The sequence below is a fragment of the Physeter macrocephalus genome, chromosome 11 (assembly GCF_002837175.3).
Source record: "Physeter macrocephalus isolate SW-GA chromosome 11, ASM283717v5, whole genome shotgun sequence".
Classification (NCBI taxonomy): Eukaryota; Metazoa; Chordata; class Mammalia; order Artiodactyla; family Physeteridae; genus Physeter; species Physeter macrocephalus.
This window is the reverse complement of record NC_041224.1, coordinates 13,946,405-13,969,791: the sequence shown is the minus strand read 5'-3', so window position 1 is coordinate 13,969,791 and position 23,387 is coordinate 13,946,405.

Genomic DNA, 23,387 nt, shown 5'->3' with positions numbered 1-23,387 from the left:
AGATTTGTGGCAAATGGCCAATGAAGGGATAGCTCTTTAACTACAGAGCAGGGAGAAAGGAGTAATTTTCCCTCTACCAAATCTTTTCAAAGCAAAAACAATTTTTTATTTTGAGTGTGGAAATAATTCCAAGACACTTTAAGTTGCAATTATTCCAAAACTCTTTGCAGATTGTGCTGATCTCAGTTTTCTCTGTATACAGTGGTTTGTTCTCACATATTTCTATTAAGCTTACTTTATCACCAGTCTGATAAAAAGCACCATTTTAATCCAATTTTCCCTAAAAATAAAGATATAGTTTTTATATATTTACATACACATATGCATGGATAGAGGATCCATGGAGAGATGGGATAAGGATAGAGGGAGAGAAAGATGGAAGAGAGAAAGAGAGATGACAGCCAGCTAGACAGATAGAAATGAGGGTCAAGTTCTCAGGATCAGACAGACTGAATTTCTTCAAACCTCAGCTAACTCTAAGAACTGTACTTTGTATATCAATCTGGTATGGAGGGAGAAATAAAAATAAAACACCTCATCTTTTCAGGTATAAGTCTGAAGACACCACGTAAGTATCAATGAAACATCTCCAAGTATGTGAGAGAGTAACTCAAGGTGGGACCATGAAAGACCTTACAGGGTCCTTTTCAAGGGAGACAAGCCCCCCTGGGAGGTGACAGAACATTTGTGGAGACTTAACTTGGCAGAGCAATAGAAAATCGCAGGTATATAAACATGTCAAATTTCTTAACATTTATCAAGAGGCAGAAGGAAACATGGCTGTCTCTGTGTTTCTATTAAAAATCGTGCCGTAGAAAGTAAAAGAAGGGCTAGAGTGACTGACGCCCAGGTGCTTCTCAAACAAATGACCGTGGGGCTGGGGTGCTGGGGTGCTGTATCTCTGCACACCCTGTCCGTTCCATCAGGGCTGCAGCTCCTTCTTCCCAGTGGTTCTCTTACCCTCCCCGCCTCTCAAATCTTACCCACACTTCAAGGCCACCTCGTTACACACCTGCCTCCCAACCCCACCCTCCCATCAAAGGAAACTATTCTCTCTTCTGACGTCCCAAGGCACATACTGCTTGTATCAACTTGTACCAAACATTTGTCACTTAATCATATGCAGTCTCAACTTTTCTGCAAATAAATGCCTGGGTCTCTGTCTAGACTGCAAATTCCTTGAAGAAAAGCGAGATAACTCCTCCCCCTCCCTCTACTACTGGCACTTAACAGGGCTTTGTGTACCTTGCTGGAGCTTAACAGATCTCTTAGGAATAAATGAATCCATGAACAAACGAGTCCATACAGAAAAAGGCAATTGTAGTGAAAAAATAGATAATAAGAAACAGGGATGATTTAACATGCTAAGTGGTTCGTGAACAGATATAGAGAGGCTTGGTTCAGGGTTAGAGTGTAGATCTAGGGCAGGACCCAAGGTCTTCCTTGGATGCCCTTTATGAATATGCTTCAATGGGTGGGGGCTTTTGAATGAAGTTGAAGGAGGAGAAATGGCCACCTCTGAAGCTCTGGAAGCACAAGGACGTGTTACATGGAGGAAATGACCAAGGGAATGGGTTAGCTGGGCAATCAGTATCGATGTAAGATGAGATGTAAGAACTGAAGTAGAGATTTAGAGCCAAGAGTGTGGATATTGATATGGAAACGGAGGGAGTGGCCAGTGCAAACATCCAAGGAGAATGCTTATCTTAGTACCTAAGTTAGGAACGAATGAGGTGGAGGCAAGGAAGGTGAGCCCACCGTGCTCCTTAGATATCCAGGGCCCGGAGGAAGTTGATACTGTGAATACAAGGAAGGGAGTACGGAGTTGCAAGTGACCTTGCACATGAACGCAGGAGAGGTAGAACTAGCTGCCCCAGCTCTTTGGGGGCAAGGGGGAACAGACCCCTATGTACACTGGAACTTTTATCAGTTTCAATAAACTTTCAAACAATTACAGCTAATGGTTATCAGCACTGGGACCATATTAAGAAACTAAGTACAGGATAGGGATGAGGAGTGATCATCTCAGTTTCCTCTCGAAAGACTGATATGTCAATAGTTACTCAATCCGGACAGGAAAAATCATCTTAAACCTGAAACTTAAAGAAATTTCAATAAGGAGGAGGAAAAACAAAATATAAATATTATTTCCTGTCAAACACATTGAACATTGCAGTAATTAGGGACAAGTAGATGCAGAAAGAGAATAAAGAATTTTGAAGAAAGAAGTGACACGACCACATAAAGCCAAAATCCAGGGGTTTTTTTTTTTTGCTAGTATATAGATTGTCAAACTGAATTTTCACTTTACATCCAGATGTTTAGCAAATTGTCAACACCATTAGAATGAAGATTTCATAACTTTGGGGATGTTATGTTGGTATCGCATAAATTATCAGATAAATTAAGCTTTATCCAGCTATGGTTCTCAACTAGACTCAACAGCTAAAGGTATTTACAAAATAGTGCCAACCAAAACCAGAATAAGACCAATTCCATCACTTTGTCTACTTAATTTAAGAATCAACTAAATTTACTTCTTTAAATTTTTGTTTCAGAAAAAAAGTTAACTATAAAATTGTATTTAAATTAACAAGTCAGTAAGGTATTCAGCTAACTAGAAATTGCATTCATTACAATACATTTTTTTTTTTTTTGCGGTACGCGGGCCTCTCGCTGTTGTGGCCTCTCCCGTTGCGGAGCGGAGGCTCCGGACGCGCAGGCTCAGCGGCCATGGCTCACGGGCCCAGCCGCTCCGCGGCACGTGGGATCTTCCCGGACCGGGGCACGAACCCGCGTCCCCTGCATCGGCAGGCGGACTCTCAACCACTGTGCCACCAGGGAAGCCCTACGATATTATTTTAATTACAAACAAGTATATCAAAAAATACTCCACCTCACTGATAGTAATTTTATATATCATATATATATATATATATATATATATATACTTCAAAAACAATAAGAAATCTTTTCCCATCAAACTGATTTTAGAAGAAGGACAATAACCAGGATTGACTAACAAACTGCTAAACAGAAGTTTAAATTGGTACAAGCCTTTTAGAGAGTACTTTCTTAAAATTGAAAAGATGCCCATCCTTTAACTCAGCAATTCTACTTACAGAATTTTTCCTAAGAAAGTGCTCTGACGAGTGCACAAAGATATTCTTTTCAGCATTGTTTCTAAGAGTGAAAAAATTAGAAGCAGCACAATTACTCAATAATGGGCAATTGCTAAAATAAGCAAGATAATATGCAGTATATTTTTAATGAGTATATTAATGTATACAGACCAACCAAAAATGTACAAAATATCATTGGTGAAAGAATCAGTGCCAGATATATCAATGTATATCAATAATAATTATAACTATAGTATCTATTGCAATGTACATGAGAAAGTTTGGCAGGATATACATAGTCAGCTGGCAGAGAAAAGATCACCAGAGCCTGTTAATCTCCATGCTACACATTTCTGTGCTCTTTTGAATTTTTTCATAACAAGCATATATTATTTGTGTATTCAGGAAAAAAGCTAAAATATAAAGAGTAAGTGCTTGAACTCTTTTGAAGTTGCTTCACAGACAAGGTCAGCAAGTCTACGACTAGGAAACGTGAATTTTTCCTTCCTGAACAGCATACTAAACAGCCCTACAAGCAATGCACACAAATTACACAGGCACCTTCTCAAACTCTCCAGGTTTTAATCAGCTCATCTCCACATCTACCATTAATCAATTCCATCATACTTTACATTCAAAAAAAGCTCCAGGAGAGATTTGTAGGTCTACTGAAAGAAAATGGAAGTGATTTTAGAATTTTTAAATGAACATTACTCTTGAAGTAACTTGGACTCTTTTTAAGTAACATACTCACTGGATGTTAAAGTATTTCCGTGGCACACATCTGTTTATATTTTTGAAAATCTGTAGTAAGCCCATTTCATTTGTGAAATTAATTTAAGTATACATGTAAATATCAATGCACAAACACAATGTAACTAGCCAAAGCACTTTCAACCCCTAAATGTGTCATATAAACTGAGAATGCTTTGTGTCATGTATAAGTAAATCTACACCAAGCTGAGCTCTCCATGATGGAATCAAATGTCAGCTTTAATACATGTTTTTAATATTCCCAAAGCAGTCAGTTGGCCTCCTCCCCACCACAGAGCAATGTGAAGTTTCATGCAGGTATAAACTTTGTACATTTGTTCTTCTATACAGATATGTTGACAATGTAAGTCAGCTGCTTTTTAAAATAAACCCTCCAAGAATGAAATCATAGAAGTGACTTCCACTTACTGGCCCAGCACATAAAGAGCTTAGAAGTTGCGGCTCTATCCCAACAAGTTAAAAACTCAACAAATTGAAAAATGAACAACTCTTCTTAGATCTGCCTGAGAGGCAAGGTCACAGGACAAACTGCTGTCCCCCAGACTGGAAGACAAACAAGTGGATACAGAGAAATCACCATTTACCAGAGCAGAAACCTCCCTAGAACCAGTGTCAGCATAGGAAGATCTGAAGTGTAATTCACAGATTTCTGGAGACTCAGCGTAAACAAATGTGAGAGTTACAAATTCCAGAGGAACACAGTCTTTGAGAACCCCCATGTTTTTGTGTTTTTTACATCCATGACCACTACCAGGTCCTCACAGAGAATATTGGAGAAAAATCCCCTTGGACTTCTAGCAGGGAGAGGAAGCAAGGTACATTTTGAAATATGCCAGAGCATATTCTCAACAAGGCCTGTTATCAGGAAAAACTAGCCAACCAGAGCCTAATCTGCTGCAATTTTTATCAGAGCCTAACCTACCTGGGGGAAGAGAAGTACCCAACTGCAACCCATTTGAGCCATCCTGTCCCACTTAAAGGGGGTAAAAAAACTAGAAGCAGGAGTGAAGTTCACAGTCTAGGGTCATGGGCCCACTGAAAGACTGAGATCTAATTATTGGACTGTAAATTGTTTCCCCTCCCCTCACACCTCACCACTCTATTACTAAAGGACTATCAACCACAGTTCCTTGACCCAGTACATCGTGTCTGCCTTTCAACAAAAAAGTACAAGGCACACTAAAAGGCAAAAAACACAGTATGAAAAGAGAGAACAAGCATCAGAACCAGAGCCAGATATGGAAGATATGTTGGAATTATCAAGCTAGTAATTTTTAAAACTGCTATGCCAAGGGCTTTAATGGAAAAAGTAGACAACATATAAGGACAAATAATATAAGCAGAGAGATGGAAATTCTAAGAAAAAGTAAAAAATAAATGCTAGAAACCAAAAACACTGTAATAGAAATGAAGAATGCCCTTGATGGGCTCATTAATAGTCTAGACACAGATGAGGAAAGAATCTCTGAGCATGAGGATATGACAGTAGAAACTTCCAAAACTGAAAAGCAAAGGAAAAAAAAAAAAAAAACTGGAAAAAAACAGAACAGAATATCCCCGGAAGAGTGGGACAACTACAAAAGGTGTAACACATGCAAAATGGGGATACCAAAAGAGAAAAGAGAAAGAAATGGGATAAATATCTGAAGCAATAATGACAGAGAATTTTCCTAAATTAACGCCAGATTCCAAACCACAGACCCAGGAAACTCAGGGAACACCAAGCAGATAAGTACTCAGAAAACTACACCAAGGCATATCATATGCAAACTTCAGAAGGTCAAAGATAAAGAAAAAAAATCTTGAAAGAAGTCAAAGGAAAAAACACTTATGGAGGAGCAAAGGTAAGAATTACATCTGACTTCTCCTCAGAAACCATTTGAGCAAGAAGAGGAATGAAGTATTTAAAGTGGGCTTCCCTGGTGGCGCAGTGGTTGAGAGTCTGCCTGCCGATGCAGGGGACACGGGTTCGTGCCCCGGTCTGGGAAGATCCCACATGCCGCGGAGCGGCTGGGCGCGTGAGCCATGGCCGCTGTGCCTATGCGTCCGGAGCCTATGCTCTGCAACGGGAGAGGCCACAACAGTGAGGGCCCGCGTACCGCAAAAAAAAAAAACAAAAAAACAAAAAAACAAAGAAATATTTAAAGTGTTGGGGAAAAAGCCATCAACCTAGAACTCTGTAACATAAGAAATTATCCTTCAAAAGTGAAGGAGCAATAAAGACTTTCTCAGAATAACAAATATTGAGGGAATTTATTGCAAGTAGATCTACCTTGCAAGAAATTTGAAGATCTCAAGAGAGAAGGAAAATGGCATAGGTCAGAACTTTGAATCTGCATAAAGAAAGGAAGAATATGGAAGAACAAATGAGTGAATATAAAACTAAAACATTCATTTTTCTTATTTTTGATTGATCTAACAGATAACTTTTTTCAAAATAATAATAGCAACAATGTATTTAATATGCTTATGTATAAGTGAAAAGAAAATCCCAACCAAAATCCCGGCAAGGTAATTTGTGAATATCGATAGACTGATTCTAAATTTATATGGAGAGGCTAAAGATGCAGAATAGCCAACTCAATATTGAAAGAGAAGAACAAAGTTGGAGTGTTGACATTACTTGACTTCAAGACTTACTATAAGCTATTCTAATCAAAGCAGGGTGGTATTGGCCAAAGAATAGACAAATAGGTCAGTGGAACAGAATAGAGAGCCCAGAAGTAGACTCACATCAATATAGTCAACTGATCTTTGGCAAAGGAGCAAAGGTAATACAATGGAGCAAAGATAGTCATTTCAACAAATGGTGCAGGATAAACTGGACATGCACCTGCCAAAAAATGAACCTGGACACAGACTTAACACCTTCACAAAAATTAACCTAAATGGATTATAGACCTAAATGTAAAACTTAAAACCGCTAGAAGAAAACATAGGAGGAAAAATAAGTGACCTAGTGTATGGGTTTAGATATAGTAACTTTGGTACTTTCCATTCCAATCAAATGAATGGAAAACTTATGTCCACTAAAAACCTGTACATAAACCACAACCTACTGTATAGATGCTTATAGTAGCTTTATGCATAATTACCAAAACTTGGAAGCAACCAAGATGTCCTTCAGTAGGTGAATGGATACATAAACTGTGGTACATCCAGACAGTGGAATATTAATCGGCACTAAAAATAAATGAACTATCAGTCCATGAAAAGACATGGAGGAATCGTTAATGTATATTACTAAGTGAAAGAAGTCAATCTAAAAAGGTTACATACTATGTGATTTCAACTATATGACATTTTGGAAAAGGCAGAACTGTGGAGACAGCAAAAAGCTTAGTGGTTGCCAGATGTCGGGCCGGGGAGGGACAAACTGGTGGAGCACAGAGGATTTGTAGGGCAGTGAAAATACTCTGTGATACTTTCATGATGGATACACTTGTCCAAACCCATAGAATGTACAACACCAAGAGTGAACCCTACTGCAACCTATGGATCCTGGGTGATCGTGATGTGTCAATATAGGTTCATCAGTTGTAACAGATGTACCATCTGAGGGGGAGTGTTGTTAACGGTGGAGGCTGAGCATATGTGGCGTATACGGGAAACCTCCGTACCTTCCGTTCAATTTTGCTGTGAAGCTAAAACTAATGTAAAACATAAAATATTAAACAACAAAGTTCATTAATTTTTAAAAAATGAAATCATAAGTATTCTACAATCTAGAAAATGCCAAAGTTCACTGTGTCATGCTCAAAGCAAGTCCTCAATCCAAGTAATCGTTGTAATATGATTGGAATTTGTCTACATGCATGGTATTGTTGTCAATTCAAATTATTTTGAGTTTAAGATACTAAAAATACTGACTCCTATTCATGTGTCATGAGTAAGAATGTGAAGCCAGCCATGTTCACAAGACCTTAAGTTTGTGAGTCTGGGAACCCCCAAGATGCAGGAAATCCAATCTGCCAACAACGATGTGTTTAGACAGCACGCTGTCACCTATTCCAAAGCTAAAGTAGAGCTACTTGTTTACAAACGAGGGTACCTGTCAGCTTTATTGTTCTCACCAGGGATCTGCTTTTAAAAGCACAGCTGTCGTTGTTGCTGCTACCACTGCTGCTGGTGAAGAGACAGAACTTTAAAATCACCACGTAATCTACAAACATACCTTGGTTTGTTGCAGGGCTGGGTCGCGCTGATGCCATGTGGACACGGGTAAGTGCAGCTCATAGCTTCCGTCCCTCTCACTCTGTCTACACATGAAAGGGAAGGGAAGAGCTGCTAACTTAATAACAAACTTGAAACCCACCTTCTTTTTTTAATGTGTTATTTCAGGCAAATGTGGTTTGGGTGCAACTTACTGTACTAATTGCCTAATTCTTCACCTCATAAACTGATGCTTGTGCAAAGACTTAGCAAATAGAGTCCAGCAAATAGTGTTATTTTTCCAGTGGCAGTATCTACAAAGTTCAAAGTAAAGCATTTATTTCACACTGTAGATCAAGGCTGAAGCAAAAACATTTTAATCTCATCCATAATATAAAGCTGTGATCTTCAAGCAGTGGCTTATGCCAAAAACTGATGATCTATTCATGAGAGAAAAATTTAATCCTAGAAAAAATTCATCTATTCTATTTTCAGCCAGTGTGGAAAATGACCATCATTATTTAACTTTATTGGTGAAATACATCAATTCCGTTTAGGGAAAAGTGATACTCCACGTGGCTTAGACTAAGGACAATTTATGTACATTTTCTTCCTAAGCTAATGGTAATGTGTGTATAATTCTAATGCTTAAAAGTTCAGGTCTACTTTAAACATCCATATTTTAAACACTTGTGTCAGGATTAAGGGGGGAAATTGCATTCCGTTTATATTATATGTATTAGTTCAGCACCCACAATATGCCAGGTGCTGTGCTAAAAGCAGTGGGAAGAATAAAAGCCACTATCTAAATAGGGTCCCTGATTTGAATGTCTTACTTCCTAAACCTGAGATCTTTGGAAAATGGTGATCGACACAAAAAATTTTTTCATTCATTTTTTTCTCAACAAAACTCTCTTACCTAAGAGAAGTCACATGAATTAAAGGAGGTAAAGCATACTGCATTTTCCAATAGGTGATTCTGATAAAAATTTAAGCATCACTGAATTCTACAATACTTAGGAAACTCCTCCAACACATGAGATGACTTTGTTGACACACTACTAATAACACTTCACCTTTGAGTTGCTTTCATGTTAGCAGTGAGGTCCTACACTGACCACTCCTGCTCCAGCAGCTCCCCTTTGAATAAAGCTTCTACTTACAAAATGGCTGGTGGTTTTTAGGAAAGTCTGGGGCAGTAGTTTTCTCCCCACAAGGTTATTTATCAAAGAGGGCTTAGGACCCTGACGTAGGAATCATTACCCCTGTACGTTAAGCCAAGTAAGACTGTTAAAGACAATGGTTCTCTCATTTCCCGGTAACTGGTTTCTTCCTCAGAGTCCAAGGAGGAGATGGAAACATGAGTTTGAAATGAATCTTTGCTCTTTCTACTTCTTCCGGGGGAGTTTTCAGCTCTCTCCATGGGACTTGTACTCTGGTAAAGTCTGTTTATGTTTCTGCCCATTGAAAAAGAAAGCACTTAGAGTAAAGGGACTGTAATTGTAAACTTTTAAATATATTTAAGTAATTCAATTTCAAGACAGAAATATTAGAAATTAGAAATGTTTTCTGAACACTGTCTCTTTTTTTCAAATTGAGGTTTAGCTAATGTACAAATTATGTAAGTTTCAGGTGTACAACACAGTGATTCACAATTTTTAAGGCGTATGTTCCATTTACCGCTATTATAAAATAGTGGCTATATTCCCTGTGCTGTACAATACATCCTTGTAGCTTATTTATTTTATACATAGTAGTTTGTACCTCTTAATCCCCTGCCTCTATCTTGCCCCTTCCCTCTTCCCACTGGTAACCACTAGTTTGTTCTCTAGACCTGAGAACACTGTCTCTTTGTGTATACAAAGCAAAGATGAAATTTAAGAGAACTGAATAATGCCAGGAAAGACCAAAAAAAAATTGTTTTTGTATTGTTACTATATGCCAGGTATACATCTATGATCATTATATTATTTAATGCCCTTCATAAATCTATATGATTTGTAGTTCCATTTTACAGTTTTTTTAACGGAGGCAGAAAGAAGATACTGAATAAGCTTTAAGCCACACAGCTAGGAAATACTGGAGCCGAGTTTCAAACCCATGTCTTTTGAGTCAAAATCTATTCATCAGTCTATTCTATCAATTATCCATCTATTTCTAATTAAAATATAAAATCTTTCTTCCTGAGATACCTACATTTTTGCTTTACATCTCAACTTACATTTTAAAAGCGATGGGAAACCTCCAATTACTAATAGAGTAACCAACTATAGAAATCTTTCCATGAAAGAATAAGACACCATTTTAAAATAAAGCATGTTGCGAAGTAAGACTTGTGTCTTCGTACACCTAGCCCGAGCACAATACTCAATAAATGCTGTTGATAGCCTTTAAATGGAAAGGATAACAGAAAATAATTTAGTTCTCTATTGGATATTTTCTCCAAGCAAATCTTGGCCTCACCATCTCCACCCTCCACACCTCTGAGCCTCTAGGGAGAGATGTCTGCAGGCAGCAAACAACAAGAATAGTCAGGGTCTTAATGACCTGTGAAGAGAGAGTGCTCTTCAGCAGTCACTAGCAGAGGTTCTCGATGCTGGAGGAAAAAAGCCTGCCATCTGCCAGCCTCAAAACACCTCTAACAATGCTGGAAACTGACTCTGCACTTCATGAGCCACGACTCCGGGCACACCCCTTGTCTCCAGCCTTGTCCACTTACCAAAATGCAAGAAATTCGTCAACCATATTATCACATGTTATCATCCCCAAACTGTGTTTCTTCCCGCCTACCCCTCCCCTCCAACTCCTGCTGATTCTCCTTGCATTGATTGCACAGTGTTCTCTGGACCTTTTATTTAATTGTAAATAGACTATCTTTTACCCTCACTGTTGTGTCTTATTCCCTTTCTCCTCTGAGTTGATGGATTCTGGCTACATCACACCATTCCTTTTCTTTATAGTCATCTACTGATCCATCAAAAGCATCACAGTCTCCCCCCCACCCACACACACACCCATACACTCATACATTTATTAAGGACTCTGGCATTGGTTCAATTTCTTGTTCCATTCCAACATCTGCCATCATGGTTGCATGGCATCAGTGTCCAAACGGAGGAGTTCCACTTTCAGTTAAGATGTAGAAATGTCCTGAAAGACCTTCAGTCCTGTTATAAAAAGAGGACATTTGATAAACTAGAAGCATGTCATTAATGATCAGTGACTCCAAAGCAAACTAAATGAACTAAATTTCAGAGAGAAGCAAGCTCTTCATAGATAAGCAAAGCTCAGCAGGGGCCCCGTACTTGGGACTGGGTCTTGCCTTGTCTGGTATGAGTGGACAAGGATGAGGACCTGCCAGAAGCAGAAAGGGAAGCAAACCAAACTTTTAAGAACAACTGGAGCTGGCATGACAGAATGAATTCCAGAAGAGATCAAATATAAAATAACTTTATTGGCCTAATTATTCTACCCAGCAGGAATATTGCTGAATAAGTGGTCATAGGAGTGGAACTGGAAAGCAGAAAAAGATTTTATAGTCATGTTCATTGCTTAAGTTCCAGGTCCCTACTTGTATTGAATTTAGAGGTAAACTGAACCTAATTAAAGCTGGAACCCAACTCCCTGCCAGCCCAAATCCTGATGATATCAGCAAGGTAAGTCAGTCTCCCTATGGTGGCAGGCGAAGCTGTAAGTTAATCTGAAGGGCAAAGAGAAATCTCTATAATCTCATTTGAAGCCACAGATAACTGAAACTGAGTAAAGCTATACCTAATCCCCAGCTCATCAGATCCAGGGTGGGATCTGAATGGTCATAACTTATCCTGTCTCACAGAGGAACTGAAGTGGTACCCTGTCTGGGAAAAAATAAAGCAAAACAAAAAATATCTAGTTCAGCCTCCACTGTCCTTTGGGTTTTAAAAAGTTTCCAGCATTTAAAAATTAAAGTCATGGGAAGAAGCAGGAAACGGACCAATAATCAAGAGGAAAATGTCAAGAGAGGCAGACCCACAACTGACCCTCCTGGCGGAATTAGCCAACAACGATTTTAGAAAATAATTTTGATAAATGTTCAAGAATTTAGAGAAAAATACAGATAAAATGAGTGAACAGATAGGAAATTTTATTGCAGAATTAGAAGTTTTAAAACAATCAAATAAAAATTCTGCACTGAAGATGTAACATCTGAGATGAAGAATTCAGCGGATGAGCTTACAGCAGACTGACACAGCATAAGAAAGGATCTGTGAACTCAAAGACAGATCCATTGAACATACTCAAAACAGATTAAAAAGTGAAAAAGCTGAACAGAGCATAAGAGACCTCTGGGGTAATTCTGTAACACATGTAATTGGAGTCCCAGAAAAAGTGAGAAAACGGTACAGAATAAATATTTTCCAATTTTTTTCAAAATTCATGATCCAAGATTAGCAAACCTCAAGCAGGATTTAAACAAAAGAAGAAGAAAACAAAAAGCACATAGGCACTTCATAATCAAATTGCTGAAACTCAGAGAAAAACAATATATAAGACAATGAAATGACATCTTTAATATACTTAAAGAAAATATTGTCAACGTATAATTACACATCCAGTGAAAATGTCCTTCAATATCCACGTGGAGAACCCAGCCAACACCCTTCAAATCTCCTAAATCTCTATCAGCAACCTCCTCCTATGCTCACACTCTGATCTCAGTCTCCCATAACTGAATCATTTCTAAAATCTTAAATTCCAACAAATCACTCTCTACCCACAGCAGTCTTTTTCTTTAAACATGCTTATTTCCTTATTCTTACTATGCTTGTCTCTCTACTGATTCCTTCAATTTTAAATATACTGAAGATATTTCCATATGAATAAAAATATATTTTTATATATTTTAAATAAATATATAAATAAAACGATATTTCTTTTTAAAATAAATTTTAAAAAGCACAGCTGATTCAGCATCTCCTTCTTGCTATAACCCTTTCTTACCATTTCTTAGAGCCAAGTTCTTCAAAAGGACAGCTGCATGTATGCATTGATCTCCTGCAACTTATCTGTCCAGCCCACAGCAACGTGATATTTCTCACACACCGTTAACCTACTCTGGCTATGATCATTGACGGCATGCTGTCAAACTGAATTGATATTTTCCAGAATCATCCTAACCTTTCAACAGCATTTAACCCTGTTGACCACTCTTTTCTAGGCATTTTCTCCTCCTTTGGCTGTCTCTTCTGGCTCTCTTCCTGTATCTCTGATCAATCTTTTTCAGTTTCCTTTTTAATATTTACTTTCCCTTATATCTTCTTTTTCCCACCCTAAGTATTGTGGGTCCGGAAGTGTGATGCCTGCTGTAAGATTCTAAGATTTTAACAGGGTTGGTAATAAAAGATCTGCATCATTTAGTTACACATGTGTGTCTGAAAATAGTAATGACTTTACTGTTAGAAAATTAAAACAACTGTTCCTGCTACAGTGAATACCAGTGATTAAGGAAATCACAGGGGATAATGAGTTAACTCACTTTGAAAATGATCATCCTCTAAATTTTGAGAAGGAAGAGAAATAAAACAATATTTTTACATTTTTGCCCTTAATAACAAAAGTTCTAGTTTCTATTTAAATTAAAACATCTTTTCCTACTGCCAGTTAGATATTATTACTCAATTGCTATGTTTTAGGGCATCCATGAGAATGACAGTGGAATTCTTTCAAATTTATTTTTTGTTGGCTGTTGTACTAACATATTAAAATATTAGTCTCTACATCCTGTGGCTGTGTATAAAGAAATTCAAAACATCCATTTTATTCTATGTAACTTTTAAATTTTATATAATATTTTGAGTCTCAATTGATATCTCTAGCTCAGAAAACTACAGAAATTAGCTCGGAAATTTTATTCTGAATTTTAAGATACCTCGCTGTGACAGATGTTTTACAGAATCATTTTTTATACATAATTCAATACTGCAAGATATTTGAGCCTACATTCTTCTATTATTTTGAAGAGGTTTCTTTTCTGTCTTTTACATAAGTGTTCTTTAATTTTTTCTTTCTTTCTCCTTACTTTTCTCCCGTTCATGCCCGAGTGTCATGGCTTTTTTTTTTTCTTCCTCATTTTCCATGTGGCAAATTCTGCCCAGGGCTTTTAATTCTCTCTTAACCCATTACCATTTTATCTGTATCTAGGTTGTCGTTCCTTTTTAAGCAAAATTTGAGAACAAGTTTCTATCCTCTTTTAGGTTGTTTAGTCTGAAGAAAGAAAAGAATTTATTTTGGGCTCACTAGAAATCTTGCTGGGATCCTAGGTTTATCTTTCTTTTTTTTTTTTTTTCAAGGAAATCTCACAAACATTCAGTACTTCAGCCCAGAATGAATTTGTATCCAACTCTGGTAAGCATTGTCCTCTTGCTAAGTATAATGCTCTAAAAGATAGCAACCCAATGAAATTTTTTGGTATCTCTCATGAAGTCTAAGTGAGGTATATATGGAATTTTCCATAGGTCATTTCTTAGGTTTTTATTGAAACTATCTATCTGCTGTCAAATGCAGTCTTTTTTTCTTTGGGGAGGGGCTGAAATTATACAACTTTTACCACCCATTTTATATTGTGTCGGGGCAGGGTAGTGTTTTGTGCCCTGCCATCCTCATTCACATCTTGTTTCTTCCCTTCTGCCTTCCCTGAAGTTTAATGGCATAAGGTTAAATGCATTTCCTTATTTAATTGCTCTAAGCAACATTCTGACAGTTCCCTACCTGCCCATCATCTTTTAATCACAACACTTGGCATTGATGAAAATTTAGCATGTAATTAGACTTTAGTGTGCCATCTTTCCCTAGAAGTCCCTCATCCTTATATGTGGAAATCAATAATTTATTCCTAATTTTGAGATAAACTACTAAAAAGGTATTACATATATGCATCCTGAAGTAAGTTACAGATTATAAAGTGCTGGATGAATAGTGAATATTATAGCTTGAGAGAAAACAAAATTTTTAAAAATTAAGATTGAGATTCTTTTAAAAAAAGGATATATTGATTATGGATTAACATCTGGGTTTATAGCAATAAACTCAACACACAGTTAATTTTACTTTTATTCAAATAGCTTAATTAAAAGAAAATGAATTATGTGTACCATTTGAAAACACGCTTCAGAGTGATTATTAATATCTGCTTATTAGCAAATAGATGTGGGTGGTTTCAGATACTTAATGCATAGACTTTGTCATCCCAATGAAGGTGGCTACACTAAACAACAAATTTTCAATGTGGATGAAACAGTCTTTTATTAGAAGAAGATTTCATCTAGGACTTTGATAGTTAAGAGAGGAGAAGTCAATGCCTGGCTTCAAAGCTTCAAAGGACAGACTGACCCTCTTGTTGGGCGTTAATGCAGCAAGTGATTTGAAATTGAAGCCAATGCTCATTTACCATTCCAAAATTCCTAGGGCCCTTAAGAATTATGCCAAATCTACTCTGCTGTGCTGTATAAATGGAACAACAAAGCTTGAATGACAGCACGTCAGTTTACAACATGGTTTACTGAATATTTTTAGCCCACTGTTGAGACCTACTGCTCATAAAAAAAGATGCCTTTCAAAATATTATTGTTCATTGACAACGTACCTGGTCACCCAAGAGCTCTGATGGAGATGGACAATGAGATCAATGTTGTTTTCGTAGCTGCTAACACAACATTCATTCTGTAGCCCATGGATCAAGGAGTAATTTCTACTTTCAAGTCTTGTATTTAAAAAATACATTTCATAAGACTATAGCTTCCAGAGACACTGATTCTTCTGATGGATCTGGGCAAAGTAAATTGAAAACCTTTTGGAAAGGATTTACCACTCTAGATGCCATTAAGAACATTCACGATTCATGGGAAAGGGTCAAAATAGCAACATTAACAGGCGTTTGGAAGACGTTTCCAACCTTCATGGATGACCTTGAGGGGTTCAAAACTTCCGTGGAAAAAGTAACCGCAGATGTGATGGAAACAGCAAGAGAACTAGAATTAGAAGTGGAGCCTGAAGATGTGACTGATTGTTGCAATCTCATGATAAAAGTTTAACGAACGAGGAGTTGCTTCTTATGGATGAGCAAAGAAAGTGGTTTCTTGAGATGGAATCTACTCCTGGTGAAGATGCTGTGAAGATGGTTGAAATGACAGCAAAGGATTTAGAATATGACATAAACTTAGGTGAAAAAGCAGTGGCAGGTTTTGAGAGGATTTTGAAAGAAGTTCTACTGTGGGTAAAACGCTATCCTGCAGCATTGCATGCTCCGGAGAAACCATTCATGAAAGGAAGAGTCAATCAGTGCGGCAATCTTCAGTGATGCCTTCTTTTAAGAAATTGTCGCGGCCACCCCAGCCTTCAGCGCCCACCGACTTGATCAGCCAGCAGCCGTCAACGTCCAGGCAAGAGCCTCCACCAGCAGAAAGATTCGGACTCACTGAAGGCACAGATGAGGGATAGCATTTTTTAGCAATGAGGTATTCTTAATTAAGGTAAGTACATTGTTTTTTTAGGTATAATGCTCTTGCGCACTTAACAGACCACGGTATAGTGTAAACATAACTTTTATATGCACTGGGAGATCAAACACTTCGTGTGACCCTATTGAGATATTCGCTTTATTGCAGTGGACAGCAAGTGACCCCCAAATATCTCTGAGGTCTGCCTATAGAACCACGGCCCACCAGCTCGCTGACACTGTGCCTGGTCATCAAGGCAGCTCCGCTCCTGGGCTTTGTTTACCACGTTGCTCATCCCGATCGCCCTCCACGGCTCACCATCCTTGGAAATATTGATTTCTCTTTAAGAAGAGACCCAGATGAGTGGGCAGGGGAAGAATAAATTAGTTGTTTATTCTGGGATTTATTATTAAAATATTTATTATTTAATTAATAATTTAATAATAATTTAATAATAACAATTATTAAATAATTAAAATAATTAACATGCTTTAAATAATATTAATATTATTAAAATATTTAATACTTATTATTAAAATATCAATATTTATTATTATTATTAATATTAAATATTAAATATTATTTATTTATCTGGGCTTAGCAGACACAAACTTTGTATATAAAATAGGTAAACAGCAAGGTCCTACTCTGTAGCACAGGGAACTATATTCAATATCCCGTAATAAACTATAATGGAAAAGAATATGAAAAGAATACGTATATACATACACATATATGTATAATCGAATCACTTTGCTGTACACCAGAAACTAACACAACCTTATAAATCAACTACACTTCAATTTTTAAAATTCTTAAAAAAAAAGAAGAGACCCAAATGTTTCCTTTTCTAGGATGCTTTCATGAGTCACTCCCCCTCCTACTCTCGACTCCCCAGTGAAATCAGCCACTCCCCCGCGTGCATCATGCCCCATTCTGTACAATACCTGCTGGACTTCACACACTTGCTTATTACATGAGGTCTCTCTGGCAGCACCTGAGAGCGGGTGCCATGTCTTACTTCTATTGTAACCTGAGTACCTGGTACAGTGCCTGCCATATAAGAATTTACTATGGTGACTGGATGGATGAATCCTTAGGACTGTAGCTGTATCTAGATGCCTAACCATTTTGGAAATTTTGAATAAACTCATCAATATTCCCTCCTGAATCAAAAGATTTCAACTAGAATCCACCCATACAGTCAACATAAGACTTTCCTAAAGTAAACAACCAGAAAAACCCAAAACACAAAATAATGTCACTTGCCACAAGTATACATGATTATTTAATAAATCCACGTAAAGACATCAACAACAGAATCCCTGCTGGCAAGCAAATCTATAAAGCATTTAAGTGTTTTCTCAGAGGCTAGCAAAATAATTCTTATTTTCTTTAGGCATTATTAAAACTCCATGAATGCCAAGTCTTCAAAAAGGGAGAAATAACACTACAACCAAATTCCTTTCTATGTTGTTTCAATTCCTATTGAAAATTGTAGTTTTCCAGCGTACGAGTGTGAGATCTCCCTATAGTTCAAACCTGAAACTGTGGCAGCCCCCATCAACCTGGTCCCTGAGAGCAGTGCCTGAGACAAAGGCTGGTGGGCAGGTAGTCTAATTGGAAGGTGATCTCAGGGCGCAGAAGGGAAGGATTAGGGAGGATGAAATAGGGCCGAAAGGACGGCAGCTGGAGGGATGTGTAATTGAATTGGCCACTGCTGCAAGCAACTGTGCTGGATTCTGCCAGAACCTTCTGAGGAGCCTTACTGAGAGGCATGTCAGAACTGTCTGCCTGGGGGAGGTAAAGGGAAACATTTATTCAGTGGCTTTTGCCCCTGTTGGTCAAGGGTGGCCCCTCAGGTGATACTCCCCATTAACTCCCCCCCCCCACACACACACACACACTCCCTGGTTGTTTATGCCTGAGTGTGAGGCAGGTCCCACGGTTGGGTACCCACTCAGGAAGCTCCATACAGACAGGAAGAAGTCATGGGCTGAGGTGATTCCACCATCAGATTACACCTGCACAAAACCGACTGAGCCTCGCCTCTTCCCACGGACACACCAAAACTACAGCTGCATATAGAGTAACCATCTCTGAGAATGACCAGAAGATTAGCCAAAGGATTTTCCACAGCTAAGGATAAAAAGAAAAAGCCACATTGAGAAGGGTACAAAGGGTGGAGATGTGGTCTGGTCAGTACCATTCGCCAGTGCAGTGACTCACAGGTGGGAGGGATATCACAGCCTCATGCATCCTCCCTAAGGAGCAGTGGGTCCAAACACCACTTCAGGCTCCTCAGCCCAGGAGACCTGCACTGGGAAGATGAGCCCCCGTAATGTCTGGCTTTGAAAACCATCAGGGGGCTTACATCCTGAAGGGCCAGAGGGGAGAGCTGGAGGAAACTGAAATTTTGCTTTTAAACGGTGTGTGCAAAAACTCACTCACTCTGAGCCCCAGCACAGAGGCAGCAGTTTGAAAAATGCCCGGATCATACATGAAGGAGATTCATTGACTACTTTTAGGGTGTGTGACCAAGAGGCAGGGACTTGTTGAGGGTACAGAGGTGCTGAAGGGTGCCAGTTTTTTTTTGCGGGGGTGGGGGTTTGCTCACCTTCTACTTACCTTGCCTGTCACTGAGGGGTGCCATTTCTGACTCTCCCATCTACCCTGCTAGCACTGTTCACTCCACCCCACATTTACCTATGAACCCACCCCAGCCTGTACTCCTCCAAAGTGGCCTCCTGCCCCAAGACCTGGTGGGTGCCTTCAGCTGGCACCAAAGTCTCACCAAAGTGGTCCCCTGCCCCACTAGACCCAGTGGGTGCCCTTGGCTGGTGCTGGAGCCCCTCTAAAGTGGCCCCCTGCCCGACAACCTGTGGGTGTCCTCAGACAAGGCCAGTATCCCCCCAAAGCAGCTCCCACCCCAGGGGCCAGCGCCACACATTAGAGTACCCACAATAGTCACTGCCAAACTTTGCAGGCGCTTGAGCCAGGGCTAGCCCCACACATTAGGATGCCTACGGTAATCACAGCCCAACCACAACAGGAGGGTACATACAGCCCACCCAGGGAACACTCGTGTAGCACCAGGCTCTGGTGACCAAGGAGAACTGCACTACTGAGCCCCACGGGACACCTGGGACATAAGCCACTTCTTCAAGATGGGAGATGTAGCTGACCTACCTAATACATAGAAACAAACACAGAGAATTAGACAAAATGAGGAGACAAAGGAATATGTTCCAAACAAAAGAACAAAAAAGAAACCTCAGAAAAAGAACTAAACAAAATGGAGATAAGCAGCCTTCCAGATAAGAGTCCAAAATAATGGTCACCAAACTCAGGAGAAGAATGGAGGAACACAGTGAAAACTTCAGTAGAGACAGAGAAAATATAAAAAAGAACCGGTCAGAGTGGAAGAATACAAAAACTGAAATGAAAAATACACTAGAGGGGGACCAAGAGCAGACTAGATGATGCAGAAGAATAAATCAGTGATCTGGAAGACAGACTAGTGGAAATCACCCGGTCAGAACAGCAAATGGAAAAATATGAGGATAGTTTAAAGGACATCTGAAACAACATCAGACATACTGACATTTTCATTACAGGGGTCCCAGAAGGAGAGAGAGAAAACGGTCGAAATGTACACAAGGAAATATTGGCTGAAAACTTCCGCAATGCAATGAACGAGATACACAGGTCCAGGAGGCACAGAGAGTCCCAAACAAGATGAGTCCTAAAGACCCACACCAAGACACATTATAATTAAAATGTCAAAAGTCAAAGATAAAGAGAGAGACTTAAAAGCAGCGTGGAGACTTCAGAAGACTATTAGCTGACTTTTTAGCAGCCTTTACAGATCAAAAAGAAATGGCACCTTTGTGCCATTCGAAGGGCTGAAAGGAAGAAACTTACAATCAAGAATATTCTATCTGCCCAGATCATCATTCAGGATTGAAGGAGAGATGAAGAGTTCCCAGACAAGCAAAAGGTAAAGGAGTTCAACACCAGTAAACTGACCTTACAAGAAATGTTAAAGGGACTTCTTTAAACAGAAAAAGCCATAAATATAAATATAAAACTTATGCAAGAAAAATCTCACTGCTAGAGGCAAACATACAGTAAAGGTAGTAGATCAACCATCTCTCTAGTCAGTATGAAGGTTAAAAGACAAAAGTAATAAAATCATCTATATATACAATAATTAGTTAAGGGATGCACAAAATACAGAGTTGTAAAAATATGACATCAAAAACATAAAAGATAGGGGGCGGGGGTAAAAATATACTGCTTTCAGAACATGCTCAAACATAGTAATTACACAGTAATTGGATACAGAAGCTTATAAAAAATAGGTTATAAAAAATCTAATATTTGTTAATGCATGCATAGGATGGATGGCTAAGAGGCTGGAATCTAGCCAAAATGGAATAGAGGTTATATCTGAGTGGATTATGGATGGTAGTGGTGTGTGTGTGTGTGTGTGTGTGTGTCTGTGTGTGTGTCTGTGTGTGTGTGTGTGTGTGTCTGTGTGTCTGTGTAAATAAATATATATTTGTGTTTATCCAAATTTTATAAATGTAATATGTGAATGTTTGTAAATACTCTATATTTATACTCTATATATGAATGTATATTTATTTTACAAAAATAAATTAAAATAAAAGCCCTTTTTAAATACAGGTATCCCTTGCATTTCGGAAGTTCACTTTATGCCACTTTGCTTTTATTAAAAAAACCTCACTAGCACTGGTTTTTGATAACTGCAAGAAATGCTAGGAGGATTTTTACTTTTAGGAAAAAAAGCAAAAAGTAAAAATACTGCTCGGCGCGTGTTTTGCAGCGAGCTGTTACAGAGGCGCTAAGAGCAGCACCGCCAAGCTCCTTCCAGGGAATCACACGCAGCATTAAGCCGCCAGAGCTCTGAACTGGGTCTGTGAGCATCTGTGCCTGATCTCCAGTTGTTTTGTGCATTTGTTGGCAAGATGTGTCCTGAGGTAATTGCGTCTCAATTTATGCCATTTCAGCTTACGAAAGCTTTCATGGGAACACTCTTCTTTCTGATAGCGAGGAAACTTGCTATTAACTTATTTTACCCCAGGTTACATACAAAGAAACTGGGGTGTTGAGAGGCTCTGTAATGCCTACAAAGTTACACGATGAGCAAAGTCAGGATTGAAATCCTTGGTCTCTAAATCCGTGGCCAAGCCTTTAGCCACAATTCAATATGCTCTACTCTTTAATTATCTGGAAAATTAAAAATTGATCAAGTCTGTCTAAACAGTGTTGAACTCTAGTGAAGGCTCTTTCCCTCATTTGTATATATTAAAAACAACTTCAATTCAAATGAAACAGAAAAAATGTTAAAAGCTTTTCTGACTGTCAGAGTAATATAAATGTAAACAATGTGAGAGTGATCTTCAGTTGGTTTAATCTAAACAAACAAAAAAAAAAAATTTTAAGATTTCAGCCTTGTTTCCGTTTTTCCCCAGAAGATAGACTCATAATTAAACTTTTCACCTTTCCAAATTACTAACTCTGTATCCTGCATAGTGGGTGGTTTCTTTCCAGACATTCTGACTTGGAACAATGTATAAAGCAGGAGACCCTGAATGGAATTTATAGCTAAATTTAACCAGGCATATTTTAATAAGATTAGCATATCTTTGTCTTTCAACACTAAGTACCTTACAATTAACTGAATTTAGGCAGCATATTGTTTCATCAGAAGTGAGATTTGCCGCCTTCATTTCCATATTTATTGATGTTGTATGTGGAAGGAAATCTGAGTAAAATTCCTGTTGACTGCCCTAAAGAGATTTCAAGAGCCAGTGTGTGTTAACCTTCCCAGGAAGCACATGCAGACACAGAATCTCACCTAGTCAGTGCTGACTTCGGGGAAATTCATCACAGCTTTTGCCGGGGGCGGGGGTGGAGGGGAGAATTAAATAGGAACGCCTAGATGTTACAACAATGAGAACCCTGTCTAGACAGAAAGGAACCCAAACACTGAGGGAGAACATGGTGGCAGGACTGTTCTCTCTGGAAACGCCTAGAAAGAATGTTTTCAGAACCTAATGTCTTCCTCCTTACAGTCAGGTGACCAGATAAAAACCCTCAAGTGTAAACAAGTCAATATATCTGCCTTTCAGTGAATTCAAAACTGGCCAAAGGTCTTAAAATCATTCCCACAATGTAACCCCAAGAACTCAATTTTCAATAAACTATAAAAAGCAGTCATGAAGGGGCAGGAAAGAGGGCCCTTTTTCATCGTTAACTTTTCCATCTTGTAAAGCATACTTTTAAGAAGTCATCCTGTTAAGAGGGTATACACATAGGCATTACCCACCAAGAACTACCTTGAAGGGGAGAAAATTAATTTGGCAAATTGCTCAGCTCTTCGTTAGAAGATGAGAAAGCAGCAGTTGGTCACTAAAGGGACAGGCTGTGTTTACTGAAGGTAATGAGTGAAAGAGGAAGCTCTTCCAGGTATGAGGACCATCTCTTCATGGGGCCACACCAAGAGGATGTATAGAAATCTGCCTCCTCCCTCCCAAAGCTAATTAGCAGCAATGCCCACATGTAAATAAACCCAGGAGGAGGTAAACAGAAGTGAGGGGGAATTCCAGAGCTGGACGTTATCACACACAGATAGCTGTGTGTCAGTAATACAGTATACAAGATAATGAGCGGAGCTCGGAGAAGAACCTCAGAACCAGTATTTCCTACATGCCCAACTCTATACACTTTTAATGTCATATTATTGGATGAAATATACTTTAAACATGAAACCAGTGTCAACCAAACTCTACCAGATGGATCATCTTTGCCGAATGAAAATGTGGACCTTTAGAAT